The sequence below is a fragment of the Zalophus californianus genome, chromosome 11 (genome assembly GCF_009762305.2).
Source record: "Zalophus californianus isolate mZalCal1 chromosome 11, mZalCal1.pri.v2, whole genome shotgun sequence".
NCBI lineage: Eukaryota > Metazoa > Chordata > Mammalia > Carnivora > Otariidae > Zalophus > Zalophus californianus.
In genome coordinates, this window is record NC_045605.1 from 25,755,546 (window position 1) to 25,768,104 (window position 12,559).

A 12,559-nucleotide genomic window follows, 5' to 3' on the forward strand; every position below is an offset into this window, starting at 1 on the left:
CCTCTGACCCTCCCCCCTCTCATGTACTCTCTCTTTCTCATTCTCTCTCTCAAATAAAATAAATAAAATCTTAAAAAAAAAAAAAAGAATAGCCTAAGAATCCTTAAGTAACGGGAAGTCAAGCCCATCACTTTGAGGCTCCTTAGTCTCCAAAGAGCCATCTCTCTGGTTCTCCCCAACTCCCCTGAACCTCAATTATTTTAGCCACCAACCAAAAATATTTAAACTAAAGTTTAGTGAGTGTTTAATCCAATTGCGTGGACAGGGGGTCTGATCCAGACATAGATTCTGCAGAAATAACAGTGCGTTTGGATGAGTTAGGATGGACTTTACAGACAATGAGCCCAGTTTGGAAGTCTTCCGAGACCCAGAGCCCAGAACCCAGAACCCATACAGCCGGAAGGGAAGTTGTCCAGCCACTAGGGGGCAGCGCGGGATTTCCCTTCTGGGCGGCGGACCCGGCCGGGCCTGTTGCAGTCACAGGGGAGGGGGCCGCGGCTGCCTCCTGGGGGTGGGCTGCGGTTCGGCTGGTGAGGTGGGATGGGGAAGGCCCCCAGGTCCACCTGTTCTCAGAAGGCTGCCTTCTGCTGCTTTCCAGTCACTTTTAAGTGGTCTGGGGCCCCTTTAGTACTCTCGCCCCTAATCTGCAGTCAGGACCGCTGGCCCTCAGACACTGGGACCTGGAGGACAGACATTCCCAGGACAGAGTCAAAGACAGTTCTGAGTTGAGAACAGAGGTCACCTCTGTGGGTAGGAGGTACATGCTCTCACTGAGAGTAGCAAGCAAGTGTGAAACATCATCCTATGACACACTCACAGTTGGCAGATAGCTGTGACATACAGGCAGGTATGTTCTTACACACACACACACACACACACACACACACACACACACACATTTGCGGGGAGGAGCAGGATGTGCGTTTTAGGGACCAAGGTCCCAAATAGAATATGTCACAGGAATATGACCTGGCTGTTACACCAGGACTCCCTCTCCCTCCGCAGGGGCTCTGGGGTGCCTACAGGCTTGAATTTAGGGGGACTCTGCCTTTTGGGGGTGAAATGATGCTTTTCACTTTTCTAGGCTTGGAGTCATGGGTGTATGTGTGGGTGCATGTGTCATGTATGTGGGTGTTTTGCACACCTGCACCCACACGTAAGGAGAATTGGATCTTTCAGTCAGTGGTTCTCAGACATTTGAATTTCTTGGAACTGTGAAGTCATAACAGTACATGGGCCCAACAGATCTCCCACTTACTGATGAGCGCCTTCGAAGTGTTCTACATGCTTTACTTGTTCTTAATTTAATTTAAACCTCACTATGGTCATTTCCATTGTACAGACAGAAAACCACGGTGCTAAGAGTTTAAATCACTGCCCAAGATCCCACATTTAGGACCTATTGGATCTAGGACTTGAGTGCTGGTGATCTGGCTCGTACTCTTAGGCACTGGCCTACCATGAACCATGTATTGTTCAGACATCATCATTTCGTAAAGAAAGGAAATTGTAACACAATTCACAGAGAATGAAGATTAGGCTGCATGAGGCCCCGTTGCTTTTGGGAATTCTGATGAACCTGGTCACGAGCCCTTTGTGCCACATGGCCTATTTTCTGGGCTGGGGCTTTGCCAGCCTGGGTAGAGTGTTGCCACTGATGGGGTCCCTGGGCTCCACCTAGCTGCCAGGCCATCTCAGTTTGCCCAGTAAGAGTGGTTGGTTGAGAAGGGCGCCTGGGTGGCTCAATCGGTTAAGCGTCTGCCTTCGGCTCAGGTCATGATCTCAGGGTCCTGGGGTCGAGCCCCACATTGGGCTCCCTGCTCAGTGGGGAGCCTGCTTCTCCCTCTCCCTCTGCCTGCCTCTGTGCTCTCTTTCTATCCGCTGTCAAATAAATGAATAAAATCTTTAAAAAAAAATTAAAAAAAAAAAGAAATGACTTAAAAAAAAAGGAGTGGTTGGTTGAGGGAGGGAAAGAGGTGGGGGATAACCACTGTCTCAGGACAGGTGCCTCTGGTCACTGGGTCATTCCTCAGGGTGACCATCAGGAAGAAAGCTGGCAAAGCTACCAAGTACCACTGAGAGTGATGAGACCAAACCCCAAAGCAGGAATGGGAATATTTGTCACCTGCTTTTACCTCTTGGCATGACCTAGAAGATGGTTCAAACTGTCGTTCCACAAGATGACCAGCACTGGCATTGACAACAGGATGTCGGAGAGGTTTTGAGCAAGTGGCCATTGCTCTGGGCCTGTGGTGGGGGGACAGGCTCCCCTCGGGGATGAGCCCTTCTCAGCTGGTGGCAGAGACAGGAGATGGGAGGGAGCTGCCGCGGGATATCAGGAAAGCGGGAGTGAGCTGGCCCCAGGCACTGGCTGAACATACAGGGGAGGCCTCGGTCTAGATTTATTATCTGTTCCCTGCCCCCCAAAGAAGGCCCCTGAAGAAAGAGCAGCTTTGACTCTCAGATGAGCACCTGTCTATCACACGAACTGCTTTGGTGCTCAGATAGGGCCCCAGTGATGACATATTTTGATGAAGAAATCCTCTCACTTTTAGGATTTCGACTGGTTTCACTCTCCTTTTTCTGTTTCCCTGCTTTTCTTCTCGAGAGGGGTGTATACTCCCAAGTTCCATCGTCCTGTGTCTGCAGCTTAGAGACCGTGTATTTATTCTATCCCCTCACCTCTGATTGTTTCCTCAAAAGTCCCCATCCAGAGCTGTTTCCAGGCGTAGGCGGAATCCATTCCATGGTCTGTCTGTTCCATTGTTGCAGGCTCTTCCACCCGGAGGAGGCATGTGTGTATTTTCCTGGGATGTAAACCTAACTTTCCCTGCCCCTTGGCTCTCTGGGCCTCCCTTCCACCGCACACGTACTTCACCTTGGAGGTCATCACTGTTTCCCTGCCCACACCCTTGTGATCCAGAATAACTCCGTCTCTGTGCCAGACCCCTCCTCTGGAACTTCATATGGACTTGCTTAACTCAAAAAGGAAATTCTTAGCCTGTGCTCTTTTTCCAGAGACCTGCGGGAACACAGTGGCTGTGCATGTGGTGGTGGTGGGAGGGTTGCTGGGAGACGGACGCTGGGGGCAGGGGCAGGGGAGGACGAGGGCCAGGAGAGAAGGGGAGAGACGCTCTCTCTCCACGCAGAAGTATGTTCAGAATAGTTCCCAGAATAAACGGTATGGGATACCTCTTGGAATTTCATAATATAAATACGGTCCAAATGCCTATGAGGACTGCAGAAATATACAGAAGCAGACGAGAAAAACTTGGCATCTTTGAAACCTCTGACTTGCAAAAAGTGGTAGCAAGCTTATTTATGTAAGCCAGCCAGAGTAAAGGGTGAAGAAAGAAGTCATTCATTAATTCAACAAGCTTTCGCCGGGGACCACTCTGCCATTTGTGACTGGGGAAAGGGCAGTTGACGGAGGAGGGGGGCCTACCTCAGGCTCCTCCGGCCCCAGCCTGGGCAGACACTTGGGAAGCACATCCTGAAGCCGTCCAGGGCCTGCAGGGAATTCCCATTCCTTGCAGGTGTGAGGTCACAGGGCCTGGCTACCTGCCTGGGCAGGGGAAACGTGTCTACGCGGTGCGGGGGGGGGGGGGGCGCTTTCCAGTTTGTGCCAGGACCTTCAATTGCTCAGTGGGAACCATTTCCTGGGAAAACAAGGTCCTGAGGGGCTCCCTTTCAGAACCAGGAGAATACCACCATTCAGGCTCACAGTTGGAAAGAACCTTAAAGGACATCTAAGCCAGGGGCACCAAGGCTAGGCGTCCGACTCTTGATTTCGGCTCAGGTCATGATGGGCTCCGCGCTGGGCATGGAGCCAGCTTAAGATTCACTTGCTCCCTAAAAAAAAAAAAAAGATTCTCTTGCTCCCTCTGCCCCTCCCCCCACTTGCTCTCGTGCTTGCACTCTCTCTCTCAAAATCAATCAATCAAATAAAAAAAAAAAAAACAGTTCATCTAGGCCAACTTGCAGCAAGGCAGAGACAGGCTTCCGGTGCCTAGGAACTTGCTGTCCCTCCACCTGTCTTCGTACACCTGTCCTGCCAAACGGTGTTACAAGTTATCTTGATATCTGTCTCTCCCGTCGCTGGATGTCGGCGCTGGATAGGCTCTGGCAGATCATCTGCTCCAACAATATATAAGAAGTGTCAGTAACAACCAGCAGTGTGTGCTGAGTGTCCACAAAGATCACCCCACTGCACCCTCCTCACGGCCCTGTGCAGTATATTTTCTCATTCCCGTTTACATGAGCAGAAACTGAGGCCTGGAGGCGCATTGTATCTTGCTCAAGTTTCCTCAGTGATCGAAGAGGAAGGATGCAAACCCAGTTGCTTGGCCCCCTAAGCCTGTGCAATTAATCCTGCACTGCCTTCTAGAACCAAGGTACTCTCCACCTGAAGCTTTGAGATGCTGGGTCCAGGCAGGACCTCCCTTGCTAGGTAATAAACTCACTGGCTTAGGTACCATGTGGAAAAGGCTAAAAGGAACTTTCACTAGCTGGACTCTGAAATGGCTCCTTCAGCATTTCAAAATCTTTCCTGTTCCCATTTCCCTTCAGCCCCTGGGCATTTCCCTTTCTCAGGGGCCAGACCATCTGCTTTTTCTTATTCCCCTGCTTGGGGCCAGTGTGGACTGGAGGGAGAAAACATTTCCTTGAGGCCTGGGCAGCAGAACTCCTCGTTCTGACCTGCCGTTCAGGAGGATCCTCCTCTGCCCCTCATCTTGCCGCCCTAGGCCATGCATTTCTGCTGAATGCTGGTTGCCTTTTGGGGAGGCTTAAGTGAAGGGCAGCAGAAGCCCAAAGTGATGGGGGCACCTCAGCTTGGAGCAGTGAGTGGAAAGGAGGATGTATAGAAATTCTGTTGGACTGTGGAACGTGTACTTGGTGAGCCAGGGAAATCTCCCTTGCTCATAGTTTTCCATCTCAAAGACCCACAAATGGAGCCTGTGGTCCCGGGGCGGGTGAAAATATTCCTGGATCACCAATGACAGAGATTTTCACTAGGACCTGAGGGAATATAGCAACCAGAGCTGTGAAGACAATTCCATTTTGTTCTAGTTCAAAGGCTTTTGAGAAATAAAAAAGGAGTTAACGGTTTGGACTGTTGCCCTGGGTATTTATTTTAGACAAAAGCTTTTTAATCTGGTTTTAAAAATATTTTGTTCAGTTTAGGTTAAGGGCAAAGAGATTATTTTGAACCTAGGCTCCGGGGCTTACTTCGGCAAGAGCAGTAGGGGGCGCTCACACATCACATTTCCTAAGACTAGTCGCTGAAGAAGCAGGAGTAGAGGTCCGGAAGGAAGTTTTGGGCAGTTCACCTCTCTCCACAGCGTCCCTCCCATCCAATTTATGACGAGTCTTGGCGAAGCATAGATGTAGAACTCCTGCGTCCCCATGTGTGGAAACACCGGGTTTGCACACCACCGTGAAGGCGCTTTCCGGTGGCCTCGCTGCTGACCCCTCACCCCCAGGTGTGAAGACCCGCAGGCAAGGGCAGATTGTCAGCTGTTCCCCCCACCCCCCGCCCCCCAGCACACCGCGGGACAACTCACTGTACTTTACGGACACTGGCAGGCACTTTTAAGTCCCACAAGTATTTCCCGAGCTCCCGAGCTGGATGGCCTATCTCTGTAGGTGGAGCAAGTCTCATTTGTATGACCTTGGACTCTGTGAAGGGTTGGAATCACGCAGGAGTCCTTGGCAGACTCCTGGGCTGGAGCAGGTTTATGGGAGGCCAAAGGAATTTGGGATCACGGTCAGTGCTGGGGGGAGCTGAGCATCTTCTTTTCTCTCTTCTTGGGGCCCCAAGAAGCTCCCCAGATCACCATTGCAGAGCACGGATTTCATCCCATTTAATGTACTTGGAAACATTTCACATCTCAAGTTTTTCTCCAAGGTTAAATAATTTTAACCCCTTCAGGTTTCCCTCATTACTTTCTAGCTTTTCAGTCATGTTCACATCAAGTACCACAGAAGCTGTGCCTAGTTCATGATTGTTTCTTCATTAATGAAAGTGAAAATGTCAGCGGTAGGAAGTGTGTTGAGGTTGATATTATACTTTTTTTAAATTAACTATAACCTGACAGAATGCCATTTTAAAAAAAAGATTTTATTTATTCATTTGAGAGAGAGAGAGAGAGCACAAGCAGGGGAAGGGGCAGAGAGAGAAGCAGACTCCCCGCTGAGCAGGGAGCCCAATGTGGGGCTCCATCCCAGGACCTTGGGATCATGACCTGAGCAGAAGGCAGACATTTAACCGACTGAGCCACCCAGGCGCCCCCCAGAATGCCATTTTTATGGACCCATTTCCATGATATGTACATTCATACCTCATTTATTTATTCAAGGATTACTTACTGACTTCTTACTCTGTGCCAGCCCTGTTCTAGGCACTGGGCATATGCGTGATGATTCTGAATACCTCGGGAGGAAGGCAGGGCTTAGGGAAGTTAAGTGACTTGCTCACATGCTGTACTCAGAGTTTTCCGACTCTGCACGCACACAGCACTGTCCTGTGTGTGTCCTATCACGGGAGGGAAGAAAAGAACCTTAGAAAGGTAGGAGCAGAAGTGAATGTTCCGTAAAAAGTTTATCAATGCCCAGCTACTCACAGATGAGTTTCTGGCTCTGGAAAGGTAAGCATATTTGTTCCATGTTCCTGTCACCCTAGATTAACACTATTTGGGACTGAGTCTGAATTGGATTCAGCCTTGGCCTCCCCAGATATTTTTCATTCTTCTTGGGATCAGGGATCCTCTTCTATGTTGTTCTTATTCATGGGGCTGCATTATAGATAACTTCTGGGAAGCAAGGATCAAACTGTCCTGTCTACACCGAGGACAGGTTATACAACTTATTTAACATACTTAAAGATGGCCTGTTGTAATGGTGTGTGGGGAGAACCAGGGAGACCGCCAGCCAGCGTTCCAAGGTTTAGGAACTCCAGCGCTGAGTGTTGAGTTGTTGGCTGGGGCATCTGGTTCCCACCGGAGACTGGGGTTGCTGGGCAGAACTGAGCTGCTGGGTTTTCCTTTGCTCCTGGCTCCACTCATCCTCTCCACCCCGCCTCCCAACCTACACTTTATGGTGCGAGAGGAGCTGGAAAATCCACTGACGCACATTAAGAGCTGGGATAAACCAGTGACTATGAGTGAAAGAGTCCAGGTGGGAAGGGAATCAGCCAGCTGGGGAAAAACGTACACCTGGTGCCTGCAAACAGAGGCAAGAAGGGGCTGGATTTTGTTTGGCTCTGGGATGGTGGCGTTGCTGACAGTAAGAGGCCGTGTGTGAGAAGGGGAATGTCATACTCATTTTTACTGAACATGAAAGGGCTTTCTTTCCCAAGTGCTCCAGTGGGGAGGCTCAGGGCCCTGTGGCCCCTTGAGGGAGGGTCTGGTAGCTGTCCTGGGGAGGGGGCATCGGAGTGGGCAGGACTGATGGTTACAGAAGCGCTCCAATGACATAGGGAGGAGCGGAGCTACAGAGGTACCCTCAGCCTGAACAGAGGCCCCCCCTTTCCTGTTACCCCTCCTTTCCAGTGTGTGTGTATGTTTGGGGGCACTTACAACGTGCAAGGCAAAGTTGGAACTCTTCCCCAGAGCTAACCTGGGCTGGTCTCTTTCTTCTGGGACCACAGGGGAATCCCTGCTATGTCCATGAGAGGCCTGGGATGCTGTGGGACCACAGTCTGGAGAGAAATGATGCACAAATGTACCTGGCCCATACCGGGCACCAGTGGGCAATCAGTGCTTAGCTCTTCTATGCATATGCACATTTCCCTGTTTCGACCTCACCCTTTTCCTAACACTTCCCTGCTGCGGCTCTTTAAAAGGCGCCTAATAATATCTTCCAGGGCAGAGATGCCCAGCTTTTCACCTGTCAGATAGTTCCTGAGGAAGAGAGTCTAAGAAAAGCCACTTGATGTTTACAGGATGAAGGCAGAGCACATACTTGTGGAGTACATCTGCACACAGAGGGAGTGTGTGTGGTCGGTCCTCCTACAGGAAAGGGTGCGTACGCCTATGTGACAGAGGTCTTTTAAAGGGCACCCTAAACTCACAAAGAATCCTCAAATTTGGATATAGAGAAGGAGCTCAGCTATATAAAAAAATGAGAACCTACAACTGCTGCTGGTGTGTGGCTTTAAGCTCAGCTCCTAACTCAGAGCAACCTGCTTCTTGGCTTGCTCTTGAGTTTGCTCAGGAAGACGGATTTTATGCCTGGAAGCAAACCTCCTTCATGCGGTTTCTGTTCCACTTCTCCGTCTCTGTAGCATTGCCTCTTCTGCCATGGCTTCTTCCCACAGAGGCCTCAAACCAAACTCCAGGTGGGTGGGTTGCCTGCTGTCAACATGCCAAGCAGGGACACACTTGGCTCAGCCCTTGCTCTTCCCTCCCCTCCTTAGAACTTGACTTCCGTGCGTTCTCACTCTGACCACCCTATCTCCAATCGCTCACCTGCCCACTGACACACTCTGTTTACCTTATTGTTGGGCAGCGCCCCCTCCCCAATCCTTTCCCAAGAATAGAAACTCTACAAGAGCAAGACTGCTGTTGTCCTGTTTGAGGCTGCAACCTGCAGTGCCGGGAACAGTGTCTGGCGTAGCAGATATGTTATATTTATTGAAGGGAAGTAGGAGGAGGAATTATAAGCAGCAGAGGGAATTAGGATATGAGAAAGGTCTCTGAACTTTCAACCCCAGCAACCTGGTTCAGCAGAAGCAGAGTGCTGCTGCAATGGGCCACCCAGCTAAATAACTTTATTGGCAGGACTATTCCTAGAGGAGAAACGTCTCTCCTCAACCTTGATCTGAGCTCAACTCTGGAATCTTGCTGAGAACTTTTCCTAACTCTCGTCCTATGTTCCCTAAGACACAGGGATCCCCCCCTCAAAAACAAAGGGAGGCCGCCTAAAAATTTGATGAGGTCAAGTACAATAGGCCTTGGAATCGAGCGGACACCGTCCACTGTTAAAATGAGGCCTGGTCTTAAAATCACAGGCCCACTTCTCACCAAATCCATTCCCCAACCCCGACGCACACCCCGCCCTCTAGCCACACTCCCGTTACCTTCCTTTGGGCTCTTCTCTAAACTCCTGAAGTAATTCCTAAGTGATCTAAGTAGGCTTTCCCTCTAATCGACTTGGATTGTTCTTAATCTTTTTAGAGCAAGCCTCGTTTCTCTGCCTGAAAATGTGAGATGGTTCTCTATTTCCTACCAAATTTGGTTCAACTTCTTAAGGCCTTCTCTGACCTGGGCCTAGTCCGTAACATTTTCTTCCACTCTTCCCACTCAGGGATCTTTAATGCTCAGCAAATTAAGCTACTTTCATTCCCTGGACATTTTACCTCCTAGGCTCAAATGTTGTTTCCTGGAGTGGCCCCCTTTTCTTCTCATTTCTGCCTGTACCAGTCCTAGACCTCTTTTCAAGGAAGATCCAGCTCAACTGTCGCTTCCTCCATGTTGCCTTCCCTGATCCCTCCAGCCAGGTCTTTTCCTCCTTCAATTTGCAAAGCACACTATTGGGTGTTTCTCCCATGGCAATCAGTTATTTTTATTTTATTTTTTTTTACTTCATAAGCCATAATCTCCTAAAGTCAGACTTCAGGAAGTCCCAATCTAGTGTGGGAAGCTCTGGGAAAACTTCTCTAAGAAGTCCTATGTAGGGATGGACTTGATGAGTAAACCAGACAAAGGGAGGAAAATGACAGGGCCAGTGTTTTAGAGAACAATTTGGGGAAATTTTGACGACTGGTGGCAGTTGTTCTCAGGATTAAAGTTAATATTCAGGGGCGCCTGGGTGGCTCAGTCGTTAAGTGTCTGCCTTCAGCTCAGGTCATGATCCCAGGGTCCTGGGAGCCGGCTTCTCCCGCTCCCTGCTGCTCTGCCTACTCGTACTGTCAAATAAAAAAAATCTTAAAAAAAAAAAATCACAATGCTGGAACTGGTAGGAGAAGAGTCCTGGTTTCTCTTCCAATCATCCTATCTGGGAAGCCCACACATATACAGGCCTCTGTATATTCAAGGCCTCTGAGGCTCCGGCCCTGGAGATTTCTGAGGGCATCTAATGCTTTTCTATAATGGGTAGGCAGGGCACGCACCACCTATGTGGACCATAGATTATTACTTTCCCTGCTTGTCTCAATGGGGTTTTGAACAACACTAAAGGTGCCAGCATTTTATTTTTTAGTAAATTCTACACCAACGTGGGACTCAAACTCGCAACCCTGATGAGTCACATGCTCTGCATGTAGACTGAACCAGTCAGGCTCCCAAAGTGCTAGCATTTATAAGACTTAAAACATACCAAAAAGGAATTTTTACTTATCTTGTAAGGTAGACTAATTTGCATTCAATAAAAAATTCTGTTCCTGGACAAAAGTTATCATGCACACAAGTCCTACCACGAACTATTGATGCTTGGATGGCCAAAGAGAGTATACCTGTTTTAGTCCCTAATTTAAAATGGCCTACATGCCAAGGATGTGGATGGAGCTAGAGTATTACGCTAAGTGAAATAAGTCAGAGAAAGACAAATACCATGATTTCATTCATACACGGAATTTAAGAAATGAAACAGATGAACATGGTGGGGAAAGGAGAGGCAAACCTATAGAGAACACACTGAGAGCTGCTGGCAGGGAGGTGGCGGGGTAGGGGTGGGTGGGTGAGGGGTGTTAAGGACGGCACCTGTGATGAGCACTGAGCATTGTATGTAAATGATGAACCACTAAATCCTACAACTGAAACTAATATTACACCGTATATTAACTAATTTAAATAAAAACGTGAAAAAGGAAAAAAATGGTCTACAGGAATTTAATTTGATTTTTTTTATTAAATGTTCTAAAGCAACTTTTCCAATGGAGGTCTCTAGAAAGCAAGAATTGTCAAAGGCAATGCATCTGAGGCTAGCCTTTTACTGGAGAGTGTGTTCGAATGTATTGCTAAGCCTAACTATTCAGGATCTCTGGTCAGAGACCCACTCATTCACTAAATGATCTTCAGCTGAAGGCAGTCAGCTGTGGGAAAAATTAGGCAGGGATAGAAAGAAGGGTGTGAGATTAGGTGTGCAAGGCCTGCAAAATAATTCTAAGGCCAACTCTGCCCAGAGCCTCTGCAGTATCATTTACCAATCAGAGGTTAAGAAAACAACCAGCTTTCCCTTTGTCCCCAAGGGTGTTCAAACCTGAGTTCAAATCAGTCTGTTGGTGAGGAATTTTTCTAGATTGAATAAGGCTATCCTAGTCAGTTTTTCCATTTGTATAAAAGTTTACCCATTATTATAAAAAAATACATTACACTAAACTTTGGGATTTGATGTTTACTAGAAGTTTCTCACACATAAACTCGTTTGTTAACTTACTTTTAGTACTTAGACCAAACATTCCTGTTCAAAAGAGAATGCCCAAACTATTAATTTCAACTCTATCAGGTAAGGAGATATACATCTATGGTTATTACACTTAGTTATCATTCTCTGAAAGGAATTGTTCTGGTATGTAATTCATATGCAAATCAAACTGTAGGATATAGATAAACCTTAAACAATACGGGGTTCAACTGCGTTGGTCCACTTATACAATTTTTTTTTTTTTGCTATAGTACAGTACTGTAAATGTACTTTTTCTTATGAATCTCAGTAACATTTCCTTTTCTCTAGCTTACTTTACTATTAGAATAAGGTACATAATTCATATAACATTAAAAAATGTGTTGGGCGCCTGGGTGGCTCAGTTGGTTAAGCGACTGCCTTCGGCTCAGGTCATGATCCTGGAGTCCCAGGATCGAGTCCCGCGTCGGGCTCCCTGCTCAGTGGGGAGTCTGCTTCTCCCTCTGACCCTCCCCCCTCTCATGTGCTCTCTCTCTCTCTCAAATAAATAAATAAAATCTTTAAAAAAAAATTAAAAAAATAAAAAATGTGTTAATTGACTAGGTTATCAGTAAGACTTTCAGTCAACAGATTTTTAGTGTTAAGTTTTTGGGGATTCAAAAGTTATACAAGGATTTTCAACTGTGTGGGGGTCGGCACCTCTAACCTCCCACATTGTTTAAGGGTCAACTGTAATTAATTTCTACATTCTACATTAATATGTTAACACCTGTGGCAGAGACTACTGAGAGCCCAACACAGGGGTGCCTGGGTGGCTCAGTTGGTTGAAGCGCCCGAGTCTGGATTTCAGCTCAGGTCATGATCTCGGGGCTGTGAGATGGAGCCCCGCACAGGGCTCCATGCTGGGTGTGGAGTCTGCTTAAAATTCTCTTTCCCTCTGCATCCTCCCCTGGCCTGTCTCCTTCTCTTAAAAAAAACATAGGGGGGAATGAAAAGACAATACTTATTAAAATGTGCCACTCACCGAAGGAAAAGACAATGCTTAAAATTTACCCCCTTCCTCTCTGAACTTAATTCTAAAGTGATCTAGTAGCCTGGGATCAATGAAATAATTTTCTTTGCCTGTTACTCATTCTATATAGACCAATTATCATTAGAATCCACATCAAGATGAATCTAAAGTTAGAAAAGCCCTTCCTTTAGGCTCTCGTAGGCT